Raw genomic sequence first — 11,460 nt, forward strand, 5'->3', positions numbered from 1 at the left:
TACGTACCTGAAAAGTCCATTCTAATCATACATGGATTTCTAAGTAAAAGATGATATCTTTAGAATTCATTCCGCCTTCCAAGATTGATTTTTATTTGCAAAAATTGTTTTTTAAAATCTTTAATGCATGATATGAAAAATGATAAAGGGGGGGTTCAAGATGTAAATTTTTAAATAACATCTTGAAACCAAAGGAGGATTCGAGTTGAAAACCTAAAAAAAGGGCGGCTCGAATAATGAATGGTGCAACAACGACATAAGAGATGATCTTAAGCTCTTAAATGAAGCACCACACATCCCAAAGACGTTCCTGAGATTCTGGAATCAAGAAGTATCTCTACAAGATGAGCATAACAACCATTTCTTCAAGTTAATGGAAGCCCAAAGAGACATATATGCTGGACTAACCTGAAAACCTGAGAGACCTTACTATACCAGAATCAACCTACACCTCAAATCAGTCAATAATTTTGACACTTACCATAGGACTATGATTTTCGAATGATTTAAAAGTGTAGTTAATTTATTGGATATTTATTAAACTCATTGTTTATGATTTGATTTTATTGTGGACCTATGATAGGCAACATTCTACAAAATTCTTTCATTCTTCAATAATGAAAGGAGAAAAAACATTTTCAAACAGTACAGTCTCAAATGAGGAAGGTCCTTAAAGCAATTGTTGCTTATTCTACCTCTGTTGTAGAAAAAGAATGAACAAAGCCAGAAGAATGAAGCGCTTCACATTTTTGAAGACAAGTGGTCCAAGAAGCCAGAAAGTCTGGAGAATTGAACTTGTGACACTCTCCTATGACATTAGCAATTCATCAAGAAAGATTATCGTTTATCTCATGCTGAGGGCGATAAGCATCACCAGAAAGATTATTTTCCCCAACCATCAATTCATGTTCTCTAGAAGATTACATCATAAAGCCATGAACAAGTCACTACCTACACTCTGGTTATACCGTGATGCTGGCTTAAGTCTTGATACATCATTGCTACTTCTTCTATGCTGATCATTTTCTTTGTCAAGATGATATTCATTATGTCCTTCAGAAGATTGCTGAATTTGAATTTGAGGACTTATGGCACAAAATAAGACATTGGAACAGAATCTACCTTTATAGGCCTTTTATATAGGGTAACATTGGTTACAGGATTCCAAAAGTTGAAGATGACAAATTTTACTGTCAACTAAACCGTTCCATAATTCGAAAAGAGTGGGATATATTGAAGCAGCAGAAGAGACAGTTTGTTGTAGCAATCATTGCAAGTAAATGCACCAACAAAAATCTTCAAGCCCATCACAATGATGTTTATTGCTTCCAGTAAGGTTGTTACGCTGGATGCCATTTACAACAAGGTCGAATTCGACAAAACTACTCATCAATTGCTCCAACCGATCATCATTCAGTTCTTGCACATCTGTTTTCAAAAATATGCCAAGACAGTAAAAGGAAACTTCTGCATCATTGATCCCAGAGAAAAGAGACAGGACATTGATACCACCATGGAACATGTCTCTATACAGATCCTTGTGTATGGTTTTTAGGGAAACCTAGAAGCATTTCCACCTCATCAGATTCAAGTGGAACAATTTTATTCTTTTCAACCCATACCAGATTCCATTTTCAGCACTCATCAAGAACATACTTCTGGACACTCGAAGGTGGCTCATTGTCATAAGCTTCAAGAGCCTTACAGATCCTTTCTGTCAATTTGGCACTTCCTGTACATGTTTATAAACAGTTCAACTTTGTTCTTGGATCCCATGAAGGCTATCATTTCTTTGTCAATGGAAAAGCATAAGCACATGGAGGGAGCAGAATAAGAGAAAATCTGTTCTCAATTGGCAGAATTATGAATATAGCCCTTTTCAGTGTAGTAGCATGAAAATGCTTCGAATCTACAAATTCTGGCTCTACATCGAATAAGTACTGTGATATTCCAGTCCAAACATTAACTGGAACAAGTGCCATATGCTCATAGTAGAAATAAGGAGACCCAATAGCATCTTTTGGAAGTGTTCTTTGAGTTATCTGATCTGGTTTGGTATGAAACCACAGAACCAATCATTGAATTTGGAAGATAAATGTGCTCAATAGCATCTTTTGGAAGTGTTCTTTGAGTTATCTGATCTGATTTGGTATGAACCCCAAAAACCAATCATTGGATTTGAAAGATGAATTTGCTCATAGTAGAAATAAGGAGACCCAATAGCATCTTCTGGAAGTGTTCTTTAAGTTATCTGATCTGATTCGGTAGGAACCCCAGAACCGATCATTGGAATTGAAAGATGAACTGCATGATCATCTTCATTAAGAAGCTTCTTTTCAAGCTTCCTCTGCTTCTTCCTTTTTCACAAATCATAACCCAAGTTTTGCCTTTGCTTGTAATTGGGATCATTGTATAATGGCTTCCTATCTTCTACCATAAGAATTGCATCAGTAACCTTAGCCATTTGATCAGCACATATAAAATATGTCAATTCTGCAATTGATGAATCTGAACCACATCTCTCCATGGTTATTGAAGCTTCAGCCTTTGAGAATCCCATTTTTGTCAAATATAACAGTTTACTCTCTTCATCAGAATCAGAACTCATGATTTCCTCGATATCAGAAGAACTATCAATATCTGTGAAATCATCCTGAAAGATCGCTTCATAATCAGATGAGTTGTTATCAGAATCAACATGTTGCATGGGTATGGATTTTTTATGAGCCTGTACCACTGTATATGTAGTCTTGCTATTGCATCAGATTACTGTTCGCATAAATTGGTTTCTCTCCCCACAGAAAAGTATATTTCAGAGATGGCTTTCACTGAAAGATGATAAGCCACTGTGTCAGCTTGGAACGGATTACCAAACTATTTTCACTGCTCTGTCTGACTAAATCCCTCCAGATACAGAAAATGGTCACCTCATTCAGAAGATACATATCTCAGACGTTTCTGTCGGAATGATTGAATACTTCTTAAGTTTGTGACAACATGAAGAGATTTCCTCTAGTTACTTAACAATACTACTGTTTAGTGACACCAGAATGAGAGTATTCAAGATAAACAGATTTGGGGCATGAATAAAGCTACAAGTACCTACAACAATTCACTGTCAAAATTAGACCTCGTAGGGATCATTACATTTCAGTCAAATAAACATTGAGAGTGAATCAGACAGATCTAGAGGGATATCTTGAGGGTCCATTTTCAATCAGAACTAGAATATTGGGGCATTTTGAAGGCTCACAACAATATGAATATTTGGGCATTCTTGGAGGCTCATCTCAACAAGAAGTAATGTTGAGCACACTTTTAACATCTGTATCAGCAATTGTTGGGGCATTTTAAAGGTTCCTTCAGACAGATCCATGTGGGACATTTTGAAGGCTCAGATTAACAAGAAGCAAATGTTGGGGCATGTTGAAAACCCTTTTCAATCAGAATCAGAAATGTTAAAATATTCTGAATATTTATCAGCAAAATGCTGGGGCATGCTGAAAACCCATTTCAATCAGAATCAGAACTGTTGATGCATTTTGAACACTTGTATTAGCCAATGTTGGGGCATGCTGAAGGCCCACAACATCCTGTGTCAAGATCATTGACTTGAACAAATATTTCCAATGAGACAGAAAGGTGTAAAAAATGAAAATGGTGAAACAGTGACAGTCGAGCTGACTATACATAATTGCTTCGTTCATCAGGCAGTTACATTATGATCATGTTGTTGAACAAATGTTTACTCAGCAAGTATGTTTTCAAATACCTAATCTTCTTAACCATATGTCACATGATAGTATGTTCTTTGTTAAGCTACATTACGGTTGCATGAATAAAGATGATCCCCAGGCAGACTACTCGATCCAGGGTTCAGTTCCTCAAGGTCTCAGCTTTGAATTTTGCATTCTCTGTATCAGTGATAATTGAAAATATTTCTTTGAGATTTTTGGCAGTTGTTTCAACCATACTGCTGGGATTATGAAGCTGTTTTTTACACCAGTTTTTGCTTAATTGATAACATTGAAGAGAGAAGCTCGACTTAATTATATTACCCTTTCCTTTATTTACTGGGGTCATCATTACCAGCCAAGATAAACTGATTTTCCATTTTGGGTTTTATCATGAGCGTCTCATCCCCAGCAGCAAGAATTTCGTGAACCTCTTTCTGTACATGGATCCTACAGTAGATGTGTTTCTACTTCCTACAAAGATCATTATAGAAGAAAACGTGATCAGTATCACATTTGTCTTTGCCCAATATGATATCAAGATCAGTTAGTGTCTCCTATTCAATTCAACACTAGCATATCTTGAGAAATTGACCAACTTTTTGGTCATACCAACATCACACTTGAATCCCCATGGAGTTTTATTTCTCAAATGGTCTTGTGACATCATACAAAAGTTTTAAACACTGTGCAAAGAATTTTCTTGACCAGTAATCCAAGCAGAAGCCACATGAGATGATGAATGTGTTGTCAAATGTTTTACGAACCAGTGATTATGGTGTTGAACCAGTGTTGTTTTCATATGGTTTTCCTTTATTGATCCAAGATAAAGCATGTCTTCTTCAACCCCAAGGTTATAAATGAGATATGATGAAGATTTCTTTCCACAGAAGGGAAGCTGAAATTTTAACAACAAGAAACTATTGGAGCTAACTAAGATCAAACAATAGGTTGTTGTTAAACATCTTTACATGATATGGTTTGAGTTGCTTTGTTCGAGATCCAATTAGATGTGGAGACATGAAAGGAATTGAAATAAATCTTCCTTGTGATATGTTTCAAGAATCAAATCAGAACAGACTCTACTCTCCTAATTAATCCCTGCCGAGTCAGGCATATCTACATCTACACTCTTCAAAGATGATAGATTCTCTTTTTAAAAGATGACAGATTCTCTTTTCAAAGATAAAAACTTTATGGGATTTCTACACAAGTCCAAACAAATAAAGTTGGTTTTATCCAAGATAAAATGTGACATCAGGGTCATAATTTTGACTACAGCAAGAGTTCCACAAATGAAACATTTCTTCTGACACTTTCATGAAGCAAAGAAGACGCCAAGATACAAGTTGATCAGAAGATTCTGCAGAAATGCAAGCTTGATAGCATAAGTTTCTAAACTGATATCCAGAGATAACCCTGGCAATAAATGATAAAGTGAAGGAAGACCAAGTTCTCCATTTTAAAGTCAAATGAAGATTGCATAAACATTCATGCATCATATTTAGGCATTTGCAAAAATAGGTGCATTTTCATTCATTCTCATCCATGTTAAAATTTGACAGGAATTTCAAAGATTTTAGCAAAGATTCAAATCCATCATTCGATGGATCAGCATTACCAGTTCGAGTTCATAATGAGAAGAACTCATCTGAAGAAAGAAGAAGAAGTTCATAATGAGAAGAACTTGTTCAACTTTTCGCTTGAATTCATCATTCGATGATTCAGTTTTCCAGAGGAAGTTCATAATAAGAAGAACTCATCTGAAGAAGGAAGAAGAAATTCATAATGAGAAGAATTTATTCAACATTTTGCTCAAATCTATCATTCGATGGATCAGCATTTCCAGAGTTAGAGTTCATAATGAGAAGAACTCATCTGAAGAAGGAAGAAGAAGTTCATAATGAGAAGAACTTGTTCAACTTTTTGCTTAAATTCATCACCCGGTGGATCAGCAGTGCCAGTTAAAGTTCATAATGAGAAGAACTCATCTGAAGAAGGAAGAAGAAATTCATAATGAGAAGAATTTGTTCAACCTTTTCCCTGAATTCATCACTTGATGAATTATTTTTTCCAGAGAAAGTTCATAATGAGAAGAACTCATCTGAAGAAGGAAGAAGAAGTTCATAATGAGAAGAACTTGTTCAACCTTTTACCTGAATTCATCAAATTGATGGATTATCTTTTCCAGAGAAAGTTCACAATGAGAAGAACTCATCTGAAGAAGGAAGAAGAAGTTCACAATAAGAAGAATTTGTTCAACCTTTGCTCAAATCCATCACTTGATGGATCAGCTTTTCCAGAGAAAGTTCATAATGAGAAGAACTCATCTGAAGAAGGAAGAAGAAGTTCATAATGAGAAGAATTTGTTCAACCTTTTACCTGAATTCATCATTTGATGGATCATCTTTTCCAGAGAAAGTTCATAATGAGAAGAACTCATCTGAAGAAGGAAGAAGAAGTTCATAATGAGAAGAATTTGTTCAACCTTTTACCTGAATTCATCATTTGATGGATCAACTTTTCCAGAGAAAGTTCATAATGAGAAGAACTCATCTGAAGAAGGAAGAAGAAGTTCATAATGAGAAGAATTTGTTCAACTTTTTACCTGAATTCATCAATTGATGGATTATCTTTTCCAGAGAAGTTCATAATGAGAAGAACTCATCTGAAGAAGAAAGAAGAAGTTCATAATAAGAAGAATTTATTCAACCTTTTGAATGACTCTATCACAGAAGGAGATAGATTAGCATCAGCCTTTCTAGAGAAAGTTCATAATGAGAAGAACTCATCAAGAGCTTATTCAACCTTTTGAATGACTCTATCACAGAAAGGAGGTCATCATCATCCCCAGCAGAAAGTTCATAATAAGAAGAACTCATCTGGAGAGAGAAAAGAATTTATTCAATATCTCCCTTATGATCAAAGTAAAGTCAAATGGATAAATTTTTTTTTTATCTTTTCATCTTTGCCCTATTCTTGTTAACACAAGAATGAGCAAAGAGGGGCAGCTGAAGATACTAATTTTTTTTTTTATTATTATTATTATTATTATTATTATTATTATTATTATTATTATTATTATTATTATTACTATTATTATTATTATTATTATTATTATCATTATTATTATTATTATTAAATATATATTAAATAAATATATATAAATAAATAATTACAGACCAATTACAACTGGACCGGCCCAGTTACAAACAAACCAGAACCGGTCCAAATCAAACCAGAAACCCTAAACATTTGGGGTTCCAGTTAGGGTTTCCTAACCCTAATCTAGCCGGCCGCCTCATCACAGCCGTTGGATCTGAGAGATCCAACGGTCCAGATTGCCCCAGATGGAAACCCTAGGGTCTGATACCCTAGGGACACGCGGCTGCCGCTGCTATCTCGCCGCCTCCGCTGCTGCCACGTCTCAACCGAAGACTCCAGAAGCTAGAACACCAGCCGTCCACGCCATGGCTACGGGGTGAGTCACCACTGGTAGTCCGGTGACTCACCGAGACCCCCTCATCGGACCGGTCCGACAGCCACACCGGTGGTGGCTATAAAAGCCACCACCCCAACCTGAAAAAAAGGGAGAGACAGAAAAAAAAAAAGGGAGAGACAGAATCGAAGAAAGAAAAAAAACAGAGAAAAAAAAAACCTACTAAACCAACGATCTCAGTCAAACATCCAGCAACCAAAAACAGAAGAAAAAGGAGGAGAAAGACTTACCGAGGAGGCCAAACGTCAGATCTCACCAAAACCTTCGAAAAGCCGAAGGTATTCTTTTAGATTTGCTCCGATTGGGAGCTGTTTAACGGAAAAAAACATCGGAACCGTCATTAGGACGGTCCGATATACATTTAGATGTAAAAAAAAAAAATCCGGCCACCGAAGACGGTGGCCGACGGCGGTGGTTGACGGCGGACGAACGCCGGCTAACGGCTGCCGGCCGGCTGGGCTTCTCTCTGTTTTAGAGAGAAGCGAGAGAAAATTCTCTCTCTCAGAGAAGAGAGAGAGAAGGAAAATGATGAAATGAAGCTGGCCCTTCGGGCCAGCCGGTTTTGGACTTTTATAGTCCTTCCCGAACGACGTCGTTTCGGGAAGAACTATGCGCGTAATTATAAAATAGTTAAACACCGTCCGCAGTCCTCCGAACTTGTAAACTTTATATTTTAGTCACTAAATTATTAAATAAGAAAATAGCATGTTTAATCCCTATAATTTTGATTAATTATGAATTAGATTTTTGATTTTATTTTTACTATAATTTAGTCAGTTATTTTATATGTTTTCATTTATTTTATTGTTTTTAAATATATTGTTTTAGTAGTATTTTTCTTTTATTATATTGTTAAATATTTTTATATATATATTCATAAATATATATAATAAATAGTAATTTTTTAAATATTTATTTATTTTTAATATCGAAGAAAAGGACAGTCTTAATACAACTGGATGTCCTATTCTGATATTTTAAAATTAAAAATTAAACAATATTATTTAAATCAATATTTATCAATATCAAAGAAAAGAGCTGTCTTAAGGCACCTAGAAGTTCTTTTCTGATATTTTTAAATAAATAAATATATTTTATATAATTTTGAAATAATAAGATTAAAAATTAAATATATTTTGAATTTTTAAATTTTAATAATAGAGACAATTTATAATTAAAAAGTACCAATTTTGGGCGTTGTAGGGGTGCTAATCCTTCCCTAAACGTAACCGACCACGAATCCCTTTTTATTATTAAAAAGAATGAATTTTTGGTTATAAACGCAGATCAGTTCATTTTTTATTAGTGTTTTCTTAAAACTCTTTTAAAAATAATTTTTAGGTATTCGACCTACCTGACCCAACAGGCCGATGGCGACTCTCAAATTATTTTTCAAAACCATTTATTCACATCAATTTCCCCGCCAAAAATAATATTTCGTGCCCGGACGAAAACCGGTTACGACAGCTTCCGTGAAAGACCTCCGGCAATTAGAAAATTAAAAATAAAGATAAAATACAATGCATGTATAAATAAATAAATACATAGTTGTACAGTCTTCTTATGCAGTCTTCATATGCGCGTCTGTAATGGGAAGTATTCCCTGCAAATAAATCCCTGCGTAAAAAAAAATCTGCATATAGACAGAAAACGTAAAACCCGACTAAATTGAAAAAGAGGAAACATGAAGAGAAGAATATGCAGAAGTCATCGATAGCAAGTTACGAGAAGGAATAAAATCAAATGGATTTAAAACATAAACTAAGACAACACTAATCCGCTACCCTAGTTCTAAGCCTTCATAAATTCCAATGACAGAAACGTATAAATAGAAATCATGGAAATTACTACAAATGCATTAAAAAGAAGACAGAGATGCTACACCCTATGGCTGTAACCCACACTACTCGGCTATCCTGGTCTTTAAGTCTCCATAATTTCCTATCAGAGGTCATGTCCTCGGTAAGGGCTAAATACTTCAAATCAGATCTCAAGCAGTCTACCCACTTTCTCCTTGGTCGTCCTCTCCTTCTAACACCGTCGGCTGTAATCGACTCTACCCTCCTGACCGCATCCGAAGGTAGTCGCCTAAGGACATACCCAAATCACCGTAGTCTTCCCTCCTTCAATTTTTCGGATACTGACACCACACTTAAACGCTTCGTTAAATACCTACACTCAACCAACTCCACCTTATCACAAGTTCAATAACCAAGAAAATAAAGATGTCTCAACAATCAAATACACAAACATGTAGCCAGTACAAAGCTAGTGTAGAAACAGATCGATGAATTCGAACAAAAGCAATAAAAAAGCTCATAAACAGCATAAAATCGAAAGAAAAACCTGGGATTCGAAGTAGGTACTGCAGGAACATAGCTCGGCATTGCTGCTGAGTTTTTCCTATTATTTTCTACACCATTATTCACCGTTCTACTGCCCATCAATCACAGCCAAACATATCATCATCCAAAAAAAATCTCTTCTGTTTATCCTCTTACAGTAAACTCCTTCAATTCCGTTCACTGAGTCAACCAAAAACAACCCCAAATAACTCAGATAAAAGTGACCCAAAAATGATATTTATAAGCTACATAATACATATAATCAAATTTTATCAAAACCCAAAAAACAAGAAGAATTCCCACTTTATTCACCTACTAATCCGTACAGTTTTGGTACCAAAATCAAAAACCCAAATCTAAAAACAACCCAAATAGAAATTTAGATTGGCTTGAACTGAGAACTAACCTTGATTTTTGCTCTGAGTTGAAATCTTTAAAGCACCACCGATTAGACACAGCTTGAACTAAGAAGAACTTGTTTCGTCAAAAATGAAAAAATAAAATTATTTAGCAAAAGTAAATAAAGGAGATAGTCGATTTTACAGAAAAATTACCATGACATGAAATAATTACCTATCAGATACTGTTTCGCCAAAATTTATTAATTTAGTACATTTTCTGACAAGGAACGAATCGTCATCCGTACTTTTGTGGGGTTTCATCCGATCTGACGTCAAGTAATGACAGACGTGGATCGTCATCCACGCCTTTCTGATATATCTAACATGCGCCAATAAGGCGCGGGTAACCATCTGAGCATTTCATTATTGGTAATGAATATCTCGGTCTTTAAACTCTCCCATCGCATATAAATAAGACTCATTCAACCGTAATAATCACAACATTAATTCCTTTTATATTTGTTTCATCAATTCCTTCGATTTTTTGTTGTAAGGTAATTTTTTTAATATATTATATTTATTTTATATATGATTATTTGAAAAAAAGTTATTGTACTAATTATTTTTATCGATACGGTAATAATATAAAATTATTGTGAATTTTTTTAAATTTTTAATAGGTTATATATTAATCCATATACTATTTATTTAATTAGGCGTATTTCAACTATTATTTTTACAGATATAAGACTCTCAATCTTTCAAACTCTAAGAATGAAACATATTTTAGCTATTGTTTATTATGATGAATAAATTCGGGAAGATGAAACCGGCGTCGTATTCGAATCAAATCATTTTGTCAAAATATTCTTCAAGAGAAACATAACTCTTGAGGAGTTGATAACGAAGATTTCAAGGAAGATTCATGTTGGAAGTGCTAGAAGATTGTCCTCACTTCAGTACATATTTTCAACATTGGTGTTTCCATTAACTTATACATCGTTTGAACAAACGAACGATGATCATTTTCCGACTGTTGAAAGTTATAAAATAGTTACTCGATTGTTCATTATATTCCAAATTTATCATTTTCCGTTAAAAAATTAACGATAATTTGAGCTTGGTGTTAATTTGTTGCCTGAGATATGATAAAATCTGATATCCTAGAATCTCAAATGTTTATCGTAATATCAGATTAACACGCAATTCAGATTGTAGTCAAATTTTCAATGAAAAAGAATGAGTTCGGAATATAATAAATAGTCGAGTGACAATTTTGTATCTTTTACGGGAGAGAGATATTGCCTTTAAACCTTGCCTGATTTAGGAAGCAACTCATCTGTGTTTATTGAATAAAAACATCATTCTCGTTTGTTATAACTTTCTTAAATTTACCCCACAAACATACTTTCTCGACAGGTAAACAACTTCCTTAGATTCAGGAAGCAACATATTCTGTGATCTCTCTCATTTTTAGGCCTGTAAACGAACCGAATGAACACGAACATGTGTATGTTTATATTCGTTCGTTTAATTTTAAT

The 11,460-nt window shown here is 34.6% G+C and overlaps 1 pseudogene; it reads right to left on the bottom strand.

Moving 5' to 3' along the window:
* The window catches only part of LOC120179010, a 20,581-nt pseudogene extending 10,525 nt beyond the window's left edge, over positions 1-10,056 (bottom strand).
* Positions 10,057-11,460: the final 1,404 nt, after the last annotated feature.

Source organism: Hibiscus syriacus, unplaced genomic scaffold, assembly GCF_006381635.1.
Source record: "Hibiscus syriacus cultivar Baekdansim isolate YM2019G1 unplaced genomic scaffold, ASM638163v2 tig00112395_pilon, whole genome shotgun sequence".
NCBI classification, from domain to species: domain Eukaryota; kingdom Viridiplantae; phylum Streptophyta; class Magnoliopsida; order Malvales; family Malvaceae; genus Hibiscus; species Hibiscus syriacus.